Consider the following 13,927-nt stretch of genomic DNA (forward strand, 5'->3'; position numbering starts at 1 on the left):
AAATCCCTACAAGCAGTGTTTTGGTGTCCATCTCCAAAGCGGAATGGAGACTGAACGGAGGCAAACTGTTGCATTCTGAGCGGATCCTTTTCCATTCGGAATGCATTAGGGCAAAACTGAACCGCTTACGGATCTCACAAACGGAAAGCCAAAACGCGAGTGTGAAAGTAGCCTAAGCAGTGTACAGCAAACCAGCAGGATGCAGAACACAGGTACATGTGGGGGGGTCCACAACACTGGAAGACAAGCGATATTACCTCCCCATGTTCATCACTGCATAGAGGAAATCAAGGCAAGGCCTCCACGAGTGGGTGTCAAGCAATTATCTTCCCCACACGAATTCAGGCGAGGAGGAACATTGTGACGAGAGCAGAAATCTCAGCAGGAGCTCTCCGCCTGGAACAAAGCACCCCCACCCTGCAGAAAGCAAAGCGGAGGAGAAAAGGCCGCGTGTGTGTGCAAGGCACAATCAATACAGGCACTTTTAACTCGCTAGCCCCTGGCCAGCCCGCATTAATATTACATGACAGCTGACTAACCGGTTCACAGCCGGCAACATTACTGACATTTCTCCACGGCGAAAAGCGTTGCTTTTATACCCAAACTATTTGCAGAAGTGACATCATGCTTGGTTTCCGCTGACTGAAGATGACTAGACAAATGAGTAATTTCCCCAATCAATGCTCCAAACTTTTGCCAGTTTTGCTTTGTCTGTGCTGCCGTAACAGCAGCCAACTTAACCAAACGCCGCACGTTGCCTGCTGTCGCCTCCTTACACATAACACTTCTGTAGAGAGGTGACACCCCCTCCTACCGGAATACAAATGCGCTTGTGATGAGTCCGGTTACCTTATTAACTTTAACCACATTCCACTTTGCCGCCCATGTATTATGGCAGGTTCAGAAGACGGATTTTGGCCGCAGATTTGACGCTGAAAACTGGACCGAATATGCGCTGAAATTGCCCCCCACAGTTTTCAATAAGAGGCAGCACCACAGTTCACTTGGCCGAGGATTTTTGCCACTCTATTTTCAAGACCACACACACGGACCCCTCACAAAAGGCACAGCGGGCGTATGCTCGCGGGTCAGCGTGATAACCCACAGCAGATTTCATCACGGATCCGCTATAGGTTTAGCTCCATTGTGAGGGTACAGTGCCAAGAACGAGGTGCCTGTACATTTTAGGCAGGGAAGCACAGCCTCCTAATGGAAACAATGACAGGTGGCTTCAGCAAATTTACACTAAAACCTGCACTCAAAATCTGACATCTGAACATAACCCACACGCTGCAAATTTTGTTGCAGAATTTTCCGCGACTGAAAATCAGTTCTCTTCACCTGAACGGGGTAAGCAGAAACCCGTGTGCTCGCTGCCCCATACACATGAATGGAACCGATTTTCAGAAGCGGATAATTCTGCAAACAGGAATGCATGGAGCCTGTCTGGCAGTGTGGGGAAGCCAAGAGGCTCAATACTATGTATAACCTCCAAATTCAAGGCTCCGCCGGGCGCAAAATACCAAATGCAGTGTGTGGATCCAGCCTCCCTCATCATTCGGGTGCACAGAGCTACAGGACTCCATACATAGAGTGTTTTCAGTGGGGCAATGTCTATGGGGACCTCACAACTCTCCCCCAACATTAGGCTACTTTCACACTGGCATTTTAAGGATCTCACAAGCGGCCCAAAACGGATCCGTTTAGCCCCAATACATTCTGAATGGATAAGGATCCGTTCAGAATCCATCAGTTTGCCTCCGATCAGCCTCCATTTCGCTCTGGAGGCGGACACCAAAATGTTGCTTGCGGCGTTTTGATGTCCACCTGACAATGCAGAGCCAAACGGATCTGTCCTGACTTACAATGCAAGTCAATGGGGATGGATCCGTTTTTACTGACACAATATGGTGCAACTGAAAACGGATCCGCCTCCCTTTCAGTGTAAGTCAAAACGGATCCGTTTGCATTATCATGAACAAATCATGGTAATGCAAACGGATCCGTTCTGAATGGATACAAGCGTTTGCATTGATCGATGCGGATCCGTCTGTGCAGATACAAGACGGATCCGCACCTAACGCAGGTGTGAAAGTAGCCTTAGCAGTTCTCCTCTCCCCCCACTGTTCGTACGTATATGGGGGAGACCGAGGGTGTATGGGCACCTCAAGATATGTAGAATCTGCCCTCATGTTAGCATTAAAGGGTTGTCTCGCTCCAGCAAATGGCATTCATCATGTAGAGAAAGTTAATACAAGGCACTTACTAATGTATTGTGATTGTCCATATTGCTTCCTTGGCCGGCTAGATTTATTTTCCCATCACATTATACACTGCTCGTTTCCACGGTTACAGACCACCCTGCAATCCATCAGTGGTGGTCATGCTTGCATACTATGGGAAAAAGCACTAGATTGTGCACCCACCCACAGCCCCATCCACCAGAGAGGCAGACGCTTTTTCTACAGTGTAACCATGGAAACGAGCAGTGAATAATGTAATAGAAAAATTAATCCAACCAGCAAAGGAGGCAATATGGACAATCACAGTACATTAGGAAGTGCCTCTCTACATGATAAATGCCACTTGCTGAAGGGACACAACCCCTTTAAGCATAGGTTATGACCTGCATATCATTTCAAGGCCACACACTGGGGAAGATTTATCTAAACTGGTGCAAAGGAAAATTGGCTTAGTTGCCCCTAGCAACCAGATTCCACCTTTGATTTGTCAGAGCTCCTTCGGAAAATGAAAATGTGTTTTCTGACTGGTTGCTAGGGGTAACCAAGCCAGTTTTCCTTCACACCAGTTTAGATGGTTCTCCCCCACTGGCATCAGTTTAATGTAAATAACAACAGAAGGAGGAAGCACATACTGGTTATCACATCTGAATTTACTTCTGTTAATTGTCAGCATGTTCAAGCTGTAAATGGGAATATTTTCAGAGACGCCACAAAAGACAACCAACAGGAAAGCACTTTCTACTTTTTTTTATTTTATTAAAAAGAGCAACAGTAAATGGCGTAAAATAACACGGTCACTCGGCCCTTTTCTCACGTTACTTCCAGCGTCACTTCAGTCCTGAAGTCATCTTCCTGACTGCAGCGGAGATATCCCATGAGCACCAGGTCATCGTGCAGCCAATCAGGACATGACTACTGAGGCCAGTGACTGGATGCAGTGGTGACGTGGTGTGTACAGGATGTCACCTTCAGAACGCCGGCGGGGAGGACCACAGCTCAGCGCTGGAGGTGGCAGGGGAGAAAAGTAGTATGATTGATTATGCTATTTTAGAACAGTTACTGTGGCGGCAGAGTTTTTGGACAAACCAATGTCACTACGGGCTCATGCACACAAACTTTTTTTCCCAGCATCCGATCTGCATTTTTTTGGGTCGGATGCAGACCCATTCACTTCAACGGGGCCACAAAAGATGCGGACAGTACTCGTGTCCAATCCGTGGCCCCACAAAAATATAGAACATTCCCTCTTAATCATATTCTGGACCGGCACAGGACTGCTCCATTATGGGCTGGACGTTCTGTTTCGCAAAATGCAGAACGCACACGGCCAGTATCTGTGTTCTGCAGACTAAGGGTATGACCACGGAGCGTGGTTGTTTTGTGGTCATGCTGCACCATTTAGTGGGTATGTAATGTGCGCGGCATCTTCAATACAAACCCATTGAACAGTGCGGTCTCAGTTTAATTAGAGGCAGATTTGGGCCATACGAAGGCTGCGTTACTTGATTGTGCCACATGGTCATACCCTATGGGTGCCTTCACACGTGGCAGAAAATTCCGCAACCAAAAATCCGTTCCATTCACCTTGATGGGGCTTGCAGAACTCCGTGTGCTACTGCCCCATTCAAATGAATAGAACTGATTTTCAGGAAGGCACCCTGACTCTCAAAGTAATGTCATAAACTGATTACACGGCCGCATGAATGGGTCCGCAGTTGTTACGCAATTTTGCGGAACGTGTGCGGACCCATTCATTTCAATGGGCCACAAAAGATGCGGACAGCACACCGTGTGCTGTCCGCATCCGTAGTTCCGTGGCCCCTCAAATAAAAAAAATATAGAGCATGTCATATTCTTGTCCGCAATCAAGGACAAGATTAAGCATTTTCTACATAGCACCGGCCCTGAGCGTTTTGCAAAATGCGGAATGCACATAGCCGGTATCCGTGTTTTGCAGACCGCAACCTACATACATTCGTCTGAATGTAGATGCAAATACCCAGTGCACTGAGTCAGTGAAAGTAGGGTTATAATCTGAGATTACCAGACGCTCATAGTGCCTGCCCTAAGACGAAAGAATCTAAGATAAGACGCAGCACTCCTGACAGGTATGAAGCAACCAACTGAGAGTACATTACCATACTGCTGCCAACAGATACTAAGCACATGGTGCCCACGGAGCACCTGTTCCATTCTCAGAATGCCAGCCCAGCGGCATAAGAGTGCCTAAAATAAAACTAGGCAGAAGAACGGCGTGGAGGTGTACAACATTCCCCACCACTTCCCGGTGTTCAACCCTGTGCCCATGACACCTGTTTCCTACACAGAAGCATGTGCAAACATTACACGGATACATAACCATTTGCCTACAGTCCAGTTAGGCAATATGAAGTCTTTATAGTTTCTGTGTATCCACGAGTCAACGTCACGCCAGTTTTTTAACCACTTCTGAAGAGGTCCTGAGCCAAGCAGGACAACCACCATTTTTGGCAAGGCAGCATGGTTCAATCCAGTTTCGATCAGCGACATGCAATATCATAACAGTGCATGCCCCCTCCCAGCAGATATCTGGGCGTGCTCTGCAAATACCCAGAAGCATTAGTGCATGACTTTCCTCCAAATTATGATGCCACCATGTACAAACAATGAGACGATTCCACCAAGGTAGTAATCTGTGCAGGAAGCAGTCAGGTGATGAGGCGATACTACCTACCTTACTTCCCGGAATAAGTCACATCCCATAAAGTAGCATTAAAGGGGTGGTCCAGCCCTATCCACAGAACTCCACAAATCACTACAGGGCTCGAGTCCCAACTTCTACCTCACTACAGAACCGCAGTGAGGAGGACTTTGGATGGAGCACCAATCCAGCACGCGTCCTGCTGCTTCATTTAACATTTATGGGGCAGATAGGGACAGGCGTCCCCCGTACATTACACAGAGTCATGAAGAGACCTGTACAGATGGCGGATTTACCATCACTCATTAGTGCAGAAAATCTGACAAAGTAGATTGAGAAATCTCAACCACATGCTGCGCAAAAAAAAATAGCTGTGTAAATTGAGCCACGTTGCGGATTTCAAATCTGCAGAGTCTCAATTTAGGATGCAGATCATCTCCACAGATTTCGCTCTTTGAATCTGGTGGTACTATATCTCCATATGGAGAGCGCCTTATTCGGCAGCAGGAGGATTAAAGGCCGAACATGCTCCTCTGGAATTCTGGGAAGAAGGTATGCCTAGGCCTCTCACCCAGTACTCTCTGCTCTGATGAGGGACAATCACCCCAAAACAGCTGTCTGCAGATGGGGTGCTGGCTTATTTAATATGTGAGTCATGTATCAAGGCCTGTTTAAACAGTCAAAACTTCACTTATAGGATAGCTGCCTTACATCTGGTGGCAGAGGCAGCGCTTAACAGCCCTTTGAATCTGAAAGGGGTGAAAGCCACAGCAAAAAAATAAACAAACTCATGTAATCCATGTCGCTTTTACCACAGAGCCGCGACGGACTTCTCTGCTGAACTTTCTTTCCCACGTGGACGTACCCCATCAGTGCAGGACCGGAGCCAGGTTACCAATCTGCCCACTAGAATTCATATTGCTGTACCTATACAGCAGTGACGCTAAGGCTGCTTTCACACTAGCGTTCGCTGGTCCGCTCGTGAGCTCCGTTTGAAGGAGCTCACGAGCGGACCCGAACGCAGCCGTCCAGCCCTGATGCAGTCTGAATGGAGGCGGATCCGCTCAGACTGCATCAGTCTGGCGGCGTTTAGCCTCCGCTCCGCTCGCCTCCGCACGGACAGGCGGACAGCTGAACGCTGCTTGCAGCGTTCGGGTGTCCGCCTGGCCGTGCGGATCCGTCCAGACTTTCAATGTAAGTCAATGGGGACGGATCCGTTTGAAGATGCCACAATGTGGCTCAATCTTCAAGCGGATCCGTCCCCCATTGACTTTACATTGAAAGTCTGGACGGATCCGTACTAGGCTATTTTCACACTTAGCTGTTCTATGCTAAAAATAATGCAGACGGATCCGTTCTGAACGGAGCCTCCGTCTGCATTATTATGAGCGGATCCGTTCAGAACGGATCCGCCCGAACGCTAGTGTGAAAGTAGCCTAACCTAATATTTTCAGATAATAGAGCAGAAAAAAAAATTATATATCATATTTGTGGCATACAAACATCTGAGGCAATTACTGCTGCCAAACATAATGAGGCAGTAATTTCCTACAAGCTCCTACCAGACCTGAGGTTTCCACTCTGGATTTTCCACTGTTTAAAGACGACGACATACAAGTCCTGATAGACCAAAGCATAAAAACAACATGTCATCTTAGATGTAATGGGTTAATGGGGTTATTTGACATGAAGCACATGGGTGTGGGCACAGACAGGAGGAAGCAGAAAGGCCCCCTTTGTGAGTCACCTTCTCTTGTTCTAAAATGAACTACAATCTTAACTCATGCAAGACTGCTGACGTCTGACATTGACACTGTTCTCACACCTACAGCACGGAGCGGCGCGCTGGCAACTCCTCACCACACATCGGGCAGCAGCTTCACACAAACTACATGACCCAAATCATTTCTTCATTCTCGTTCAAGTCAACTGAAATAGTCAAAAGAAATACATCCGTGTAAAACAGGCCTGGGCTGAATTTCCACCCTCTCCAGTATGCTTGTCAACACATTCTAATGGTGTCGGTCCCATTTCCAATGTGGAGAAATTAGGCTTTTTTTTTTATTGTATGCCAATTAGCCCTAGGAGCAACAAGGGCGGTACCATTGCATCTTGGGGAACTCAAAGCTCCGCTTCTTTTCATTCCTGGCCACGCCCCCAACATTTTGATGGGGTCACAGGCAGTGAAGATGTTCTCATACCTGGTCCGGAAGTCTCGCCATTGCTAGCTCGCTTCACTGTTTTGCGCAGACGTAGTACAGAAACCATCAGCCAGCAATGGCTGTAACGAGCAATCGCGAGATGGGAGACTTCAGGGCCAGGCATGAGTAGGACTTCACTGCCTAGCCCTGCCAGCAAAGTGGTGGGGGCGTGAAGGAAATGAAGCGGAACTCCAAGTGCAATGGCACCCTCTTTGCACCAAGAGGCTAATTAGAATAAAATAAGAAGCCTACTTTTTCCACATTGGGACCAACAATAGAAATGCGACCAACACCGTTAGAACGTATTGAAAAGCATGCATCTGGTATGCAAGATGGTTTCACATAGTGACGGATTCCCTTTAAACGGGTCTTCCCACAACATTGATTGATGGCATTTCCCGGCAGATGGATCACCATGACTCTCAGAATGAAGGGGGTCGCAGAATTAGCTAAGTGCCGCAGTCGCTCCACCACAGCAATTAGAGATGAGAGAATTTCATGTTATGGTAAAAGGTGAATTGCGTTATGGATTCTGTTACTACAGACCATAGCGCAATTCTATGACGGAATGCCTTTAGAAGCATTCCTTAATTCATTCCATCATAATAGTCCTCTCCTGCATAACGGAAACGGGACAGATCCGTTATGCAGCCCATAAACTTATATTATGACGGAGTGAATAACGGAATGCCTCTAAAGACATTCCATTATGCATTTCATCGTAGAACTGCGTTATGGTCCGTGGTAACGGAATCCATGACGCAATTCACCTTTTATCACCAAACAAAGGGTGAATGAATTTCAAAATATGAAATTCGCTCATCTCTAACAGCAATGTTTTCATCCACCAAAAGTACAGGCAACTGCAACCCAGTCCTGCACAATTGACAGAGATGTCAGGCACCCACCCATCAGAATACACAAGCAATGCCCCATAACATTAATTGACAGGAAATCAATTTAATTTAATTTACAGTGATCAGAGAAAAGGGTAGCGCCATTTTCATGTGGACACAACCCCAAGGACGTCTGTGTTATGGCTGTGATGTGAAAGCGGCCTAGAAGGCACACATACCCTACTACAAATCTGCATTTTATGGACCTATAATATGGTGCTTACAGATGGTGCATAAAAATAAAAAAGACTGCATAGATCTTGAAGATCTTAAGGATATTGAAAGTATATAGTGTATTGTGAAAAGCCTTACAGTTTTCCATTATAAAGAATACCATTTGTTTGCAAAAACTGGAGTATCAAGAAGAAAACAAGGTTAAAAGTGGTCATGATCTAAACCACTACATTACAGAACACCGAGGTAATAAATACTAGAGGACCGCAAATTGCATTCCCCAATGCACGGGCACCATCCCTGTGGCTGCCGCAGACGGATGCAGACCCATTCATTCTATTTTTTTGCGGTGCGGAATGGGTCCACATCTGTGAGGCAGTGCACAAATGGCTGGTGCCTGTATAGTGCAGACCTGCTGTTTGCGGGCCGCAATATAGGCCTGGCTGGCACGTGTTTGTGTGCATGAGCCCTTAGGGTTGATCATGGTGACTAAAATGAGCCATTTCTCTCTGTAATCCGCATTATTAACGCAGGAAAAAATTCAAATTTTTGTTATATGTAAATGAGGTGCTCAGAGCAACGAGGGGCTGGCCTAGCCACTTGGAGCAAGGCTTCTCTTCTTGTTGCCACTGCTCCAATGCCTGGCCCTGAATATCACACATGAGCTGGTGGCAGTACTGTGTATGTGCAGTGGGGACGACCGCAAGAGATCACTGCGCCAGCACATATACGAGATTTCAAGACCAGGCATCGGAGTGGTGAGGGGGCTGGGCCTGTCCATGTAAAGGAGGAGAAGGAGTGGTGCTCTGGCCATATAACTGAACACTGCAGAGAAAAGGGCTCATTGTAGTCATGATGAGCCCTGCCAGACAGTATGCCTGGCTTCGTAGGGTTGATCATGGTACCAGATTTTCTTTAAATGGTTATGGTTAGAAAATAATATCCCCAAGACACAGAAGGACGACATTCTGACTATACTACTTCTGGCAGACACATTAACTGGATGACAGCGGGGGTCCATGAACCCGATGCTTTATGCCTAGTCCAAAGTATGAGCTCCTATCACGTCCTTTCAAGATCACTGTGTAAGCATACTGCAGCTCAAGACAGCTTAGAATCACATCTGAACTAGCCCTTAGGGCTAATCCAGGCAAGCCGTTCCCTGCACCGATAGGTTTAGTACGAGCAAACACATTAAAGCGACCCACTGGTTCAGAAAACAAATGTCATATCAACTGGGAAATGAGCAGAACACTTACCCCGTGCTCTACATTTCATCCTAGGAGCTGCAGATCCATTCATTTTTGGGCTCCTCCTCTTCCATCCAAGATGGTCACACTGCTTCTCAGACTATATGGTGCATTGGTATCCCAAGACACTTCCTACCTGTCCATCCCTGGTCTTCGAATGACCAGCAGCGTTCATGTAAGCAGGGCTGGCCAACGCAAGGGCCGCATGTAGCCCTGAGAAGCTCTCCGGCCATCTTGGATGGAAGAAGAGCAGTCCAGGAATTGGCAGATCTGTAGCTAAAAAGATGAAAAGGAAGGCACCAGGTAAGTCTCCCGCTTGTTCCCCAGGTAATATGTAATTGTTTTTTCTTAAACTGGAGGTTTAGTGTAATAGAAAAAAAAAAAAAAAAAAAGTCCATACACAAGATAAGACTGGCAGAAGGCGGGCCAAGACAAGGGACTAGTTCTGTAGAGGCAGAAGGCGGGCCGAGACAAGGGACTAGTCGGTCTGACCACACATACAGATCAACTACACAGCCAGAATGCAAACTGAAAGACTACACTCCATGAAAGCATAGCCTGCTCCACACAATCCCGTGGCAATAACCGGATGTCATGTACATGGTGCACAGAGTGGTCTGAAGGTCCTTAGTGCCAATAGATAGATGACCGCACTGCTGATGTCACCCATTCTATGAAACAGCCCAGGGTCATGACACATGGGGGGGGGGTGATTTATCAAAACTGATGTAAAGTGGAACTGGCTTAGTTGCCCATAGCAACCATTCAGATTCCACCTTTCATTTTGCAAAGGAGCTCTGAAAAATGAACAGTGGAATCTGAGCAACTTAGGCTACTTTCACACTAGAACCGCAGGGTTTAGCAACAACGATTCCATTACTGATAATACAACCGTCTGCATCCATTCAGAAGGGATCCGGTTGTATTATCTTTAACATAGCCAAGACGGATCCGTCACGAATTCCACTGAAAGTTAATGGAGGACGGATCCGTTTGCGATTGTGGCAGAGAAAATGGATCCCCATTGACTTGCATTGTGGGTCATGACGGAACCGTCTTGCTCCGCATCCCAAAACGGAAAGAAAACCGCAGCATGCTGCGGTTTGCTCTCCAGTATGCGAACGCAACATATTTTGGAGTATTCCATTCAATTATGTTTTGTCCCCGTTGACAATGAATGGGGACAAAACAGAAGAGTTGTTTTACGGTATTGAGACCCTATGACGGATCTCAATACCGGAAAATATTGACGCTAGTGTGAAAGTAGCCTACGCCAGTTTGCCTTTACACAGGTTTTGATAAACCTCCCATATAGCCAGTCATCCTGACCCATAAAGAGATGCTGCCAAGCCCCAATGCAAACCCTGTACCAGGGCCCCCACCTACAACCTGCCTTTGTAGTGCTGGACAAACTGCTACCTCTGCACCCCCCAAATCCACACCCCGGTCCGGTGCCCAGAAACGGTCCACCCCTGCAATGTACGCCAGCCCTGTGCTAGGACAGCACTAGGGGGCTCAGACATGAGAGCAGGGTGAGGGCCTGGGCCCGAGGAAGACAATGGCGCAGAAAAGCAGGCTCAGGGTGGTCACCTTGTGTCCTGCGGGTGTCGCTGGGATGGGCAGGCTTACAGGGACAATGGCTCCGCTTGCCACCTACGTCCAGACGGCTGCAGGCTCCTGTGCAGATCTCATAGGGGAGGACCGGCGCTCGGCCCGCACTTCCTGGGTCTGTCAGCTTCCAGCATACAGGGCGGTGGCGGATGCCCGGGCTACAACATCCTACAGCAGCCAACGGTCCAACAAACCATTCACGCTCCCAGCAGTCCCACACTAGACAGGTGCCTAAAAAAAAAAAAAAAAAGCCCAAACTCCGTTGTTTCCGGTTAGTCGCTCCGCCCCGGTATCCCGGTATTCTTTCCTCACACACAACGGGGCCGAACCGGAAACTCCCCTAACAGCTCCGCCTACCTTCACCGCACAACAAGGAAAGGGGCGTGAACCGCATGGGGAAGACGGCGTGACGTCATATGGTGCGCTCAGGATAACACCGCTAGGGGGCGTCTAGGGTTCCAGCGTATTACGCATGCAGTGTAAAGTTAAGACTTACAGGTGACTTTCCATATTTGCAGCCCATGACAGACGTCAATAGCTGCCATCAGAGCTTTAGATGCTAGCTTTGTGTTAGCCGCTAAATGGGTTGCCAGTACTAAAGATGGCAGGACAGCCGCATTGCGTATTTCCGTTGGAACCTAGGTGATTTCCTTGCCATAGCGACCGCTTCTAGTTGCTATGCGGAAACAAATGGTTGCTTTAGAAGTATAGTGCCACCTAGTGTTCGTGATAGACAAGTACAAGAAAGTGACATCTTTTGCTCACTTCTGCTTATTACATCCAATCAACCACATTTATAAAATCATGACTGTTATGGCAATTTATTTCTACAGTGATTCAAGTTGTATTCAGTGGAACCATGTGTTTTCTTCAGCAGTAATATTTAAATGTTGTCTTTGATTGCAAATACCACTCTGACCCACAGGGGGCGGACTGATTAATTAAAGTGGCCCTGGAAAAAAACAAAAAGTGGCCCCATGTTGTAGGGAAATTCAACACAGGTAGACGGGCCCAGCAATACCGTAGTGTTAAACAAAATATAGTCCAAGCACAACGAAATGCCACAACGCTGCACCAAATGCTACCCCAGCAGAACCAGTTACCACAGTGCAGCACAATATACTGCCCCAGCAGAACCAAATACCACAGTGCAGCACAATATACTGCCCCAGCAGAACCAGATAACACAGCGCAGCACAATATACTGCCCCAGCAGAACCAGTTACCACAGTGCAGCACAATATACTGCCCCAGCAGAACCAAATACCACAGTGCAGCACAATATACTGCCCCAGCAGAACCAGATAACACAGCGCAGCACAATATACTGCCCCAGCAGAACCAGATAACACAGCGCAGCACAATATACTGCCCCAGCAGAACCAAATACCACAGTGCAGCACAATATACTGCCCCAGCAGAACCAAATACCATAGTGCAGCACAGAATACTGCCCCAGCAGAACCAAATACCACAGTGCAGCACAATATACTGCCCCAGCAGAACCAGATAACACAGTACAGCACAATATACTGCCCCAGCAGAACCAGTTACCACAGTGCAGCACAATATACTGCCCCAGCAGAACCAGATAACACAGCGCAGCACAATATACTGCCCCAGCAGAACCAGATAACACAGTACAGCACAATATACTGCACCAGCAGAACTAGATAACACAGTGCAGCACAATATACTGCCCCAGCAGAACCAGATAACACAGTGCAGCACAATATACTGCCCCAGCAGAACCAAATACCATAGTGCAGCACAGAATACTGCCCCAGCAGAACCAAATACCACAGTGCAGCACAATATACTGCCCCAGCAGAACCAAATACCACAGTACAGCACAATATACTGCCCCAGCAGAACCAGATAACACAGTGCAGCACAATATACTGCCCCAGCAGAACCAGTTACCACAGTGCAGCACAATATACTGCCCCAGCAGAACCAGATAACACAGCGCAGCACAATATACTGCCCCAGCAGAACCAGATAACACAGTACAGCACAATATACTGCCCCAGCAGAACTAGATAACACAGTGCAGCACAATATACTGCCCCAGCAGAACCAGATAACACAGTGCAGCACAATATACTGCCCCAGCAGAACCAAATACCATAGTGCAGCACAGAATACTGCCCCAGCAGAACCAAATACCACAGTGCAGCACAATATACTGCCCCAGCAGAACCAAATACCACAGTACAGCACAATATACTGCCCCAGCAGAACCAGATAACACAGTGCAGCACAATATACTGCCCCAGCAGAACCAGTTACCACAGTGCAGCACAATATACTGCCCCAGCAGAACCAGATAACACAGCGCAGCACAATATACTGCCCCAGCAGAACCAGATAACACAGTACAGCACAATATACTGCCCCAGCAGAACTAGATAACACAGTGCAGCACAATATACTGCCCCAGCAGAACCAGATAACACAGTGCAGCACAATATACTGCCCCAGCAGAACCAAATACCATAGTGCAGCACAGAATACTGCCCCAGCAGAACCAAATACCACAGTGCAGCACAATATACTGCCCCAGCAGAACCAAATACCACAGTACAGCACAATATACTGCCCCAGCAGAACCAAATACCACAGTGCAGCACAATATAATGCCCCAGCAGAACCAAATACCACAGTGCAGCACAATATACTGCCCCAGCAGAACCAAATACCACAGTGCAGCACAATATACTGCCCCAGCAGAACCAGATAACACAGCGCAGCACAATATACTGCCCCAGCAGAACCAGATAACACAGTGCAGCACAATATACTGCCCCAGCAGAACCAAATACCACAGTGCAGCACAATATACTGCCCCAGCAGAACCAAATACCACAGT

The 13,927-nt window shown here is 47.6% G+C and overlaps 1 protein-coding gene across 2 annotated transcripts in view; it reads right to left on the reverse strand.

Moving 5' to 3' along the window:
- Positions 1-11,352, reverse strand: part of CSNK1G1 (casein kinase 1 gamma 1) — a 73,222-nt gene extending 61,870 nt beyond the window's left edge. Inside the window, exon 1 of one of the 2 annotated variants that reach the window (XM_044279533.1) lies at positions 11,035-11,352. The gene's annotated coding sequence lies outside the window, so the exon portion shown is untranslated. The remainder of the gene's footprint in view (positions 1-11,034) is intronic. The other variant, XM_044279532.1, reaches the window with a different exon arrangement.
- Positions 11,353-13,927: the final 2,575 nt, after the last annotated feature.

Source organism: Bufo gargarizans, chromosome 2, assembly GCF_014858855.1.
Source record: "Bufo gargarizans isolate SCDJY-AF-19 chromosome 2, ASM1485885v1, whole genome shotgun sequence".
Lineage (NCBI taxonomy): Eukaryota > Metazoa > Chordata > Amphibia > Anura > Bufonidae > Bufo > Bufo gargarizans.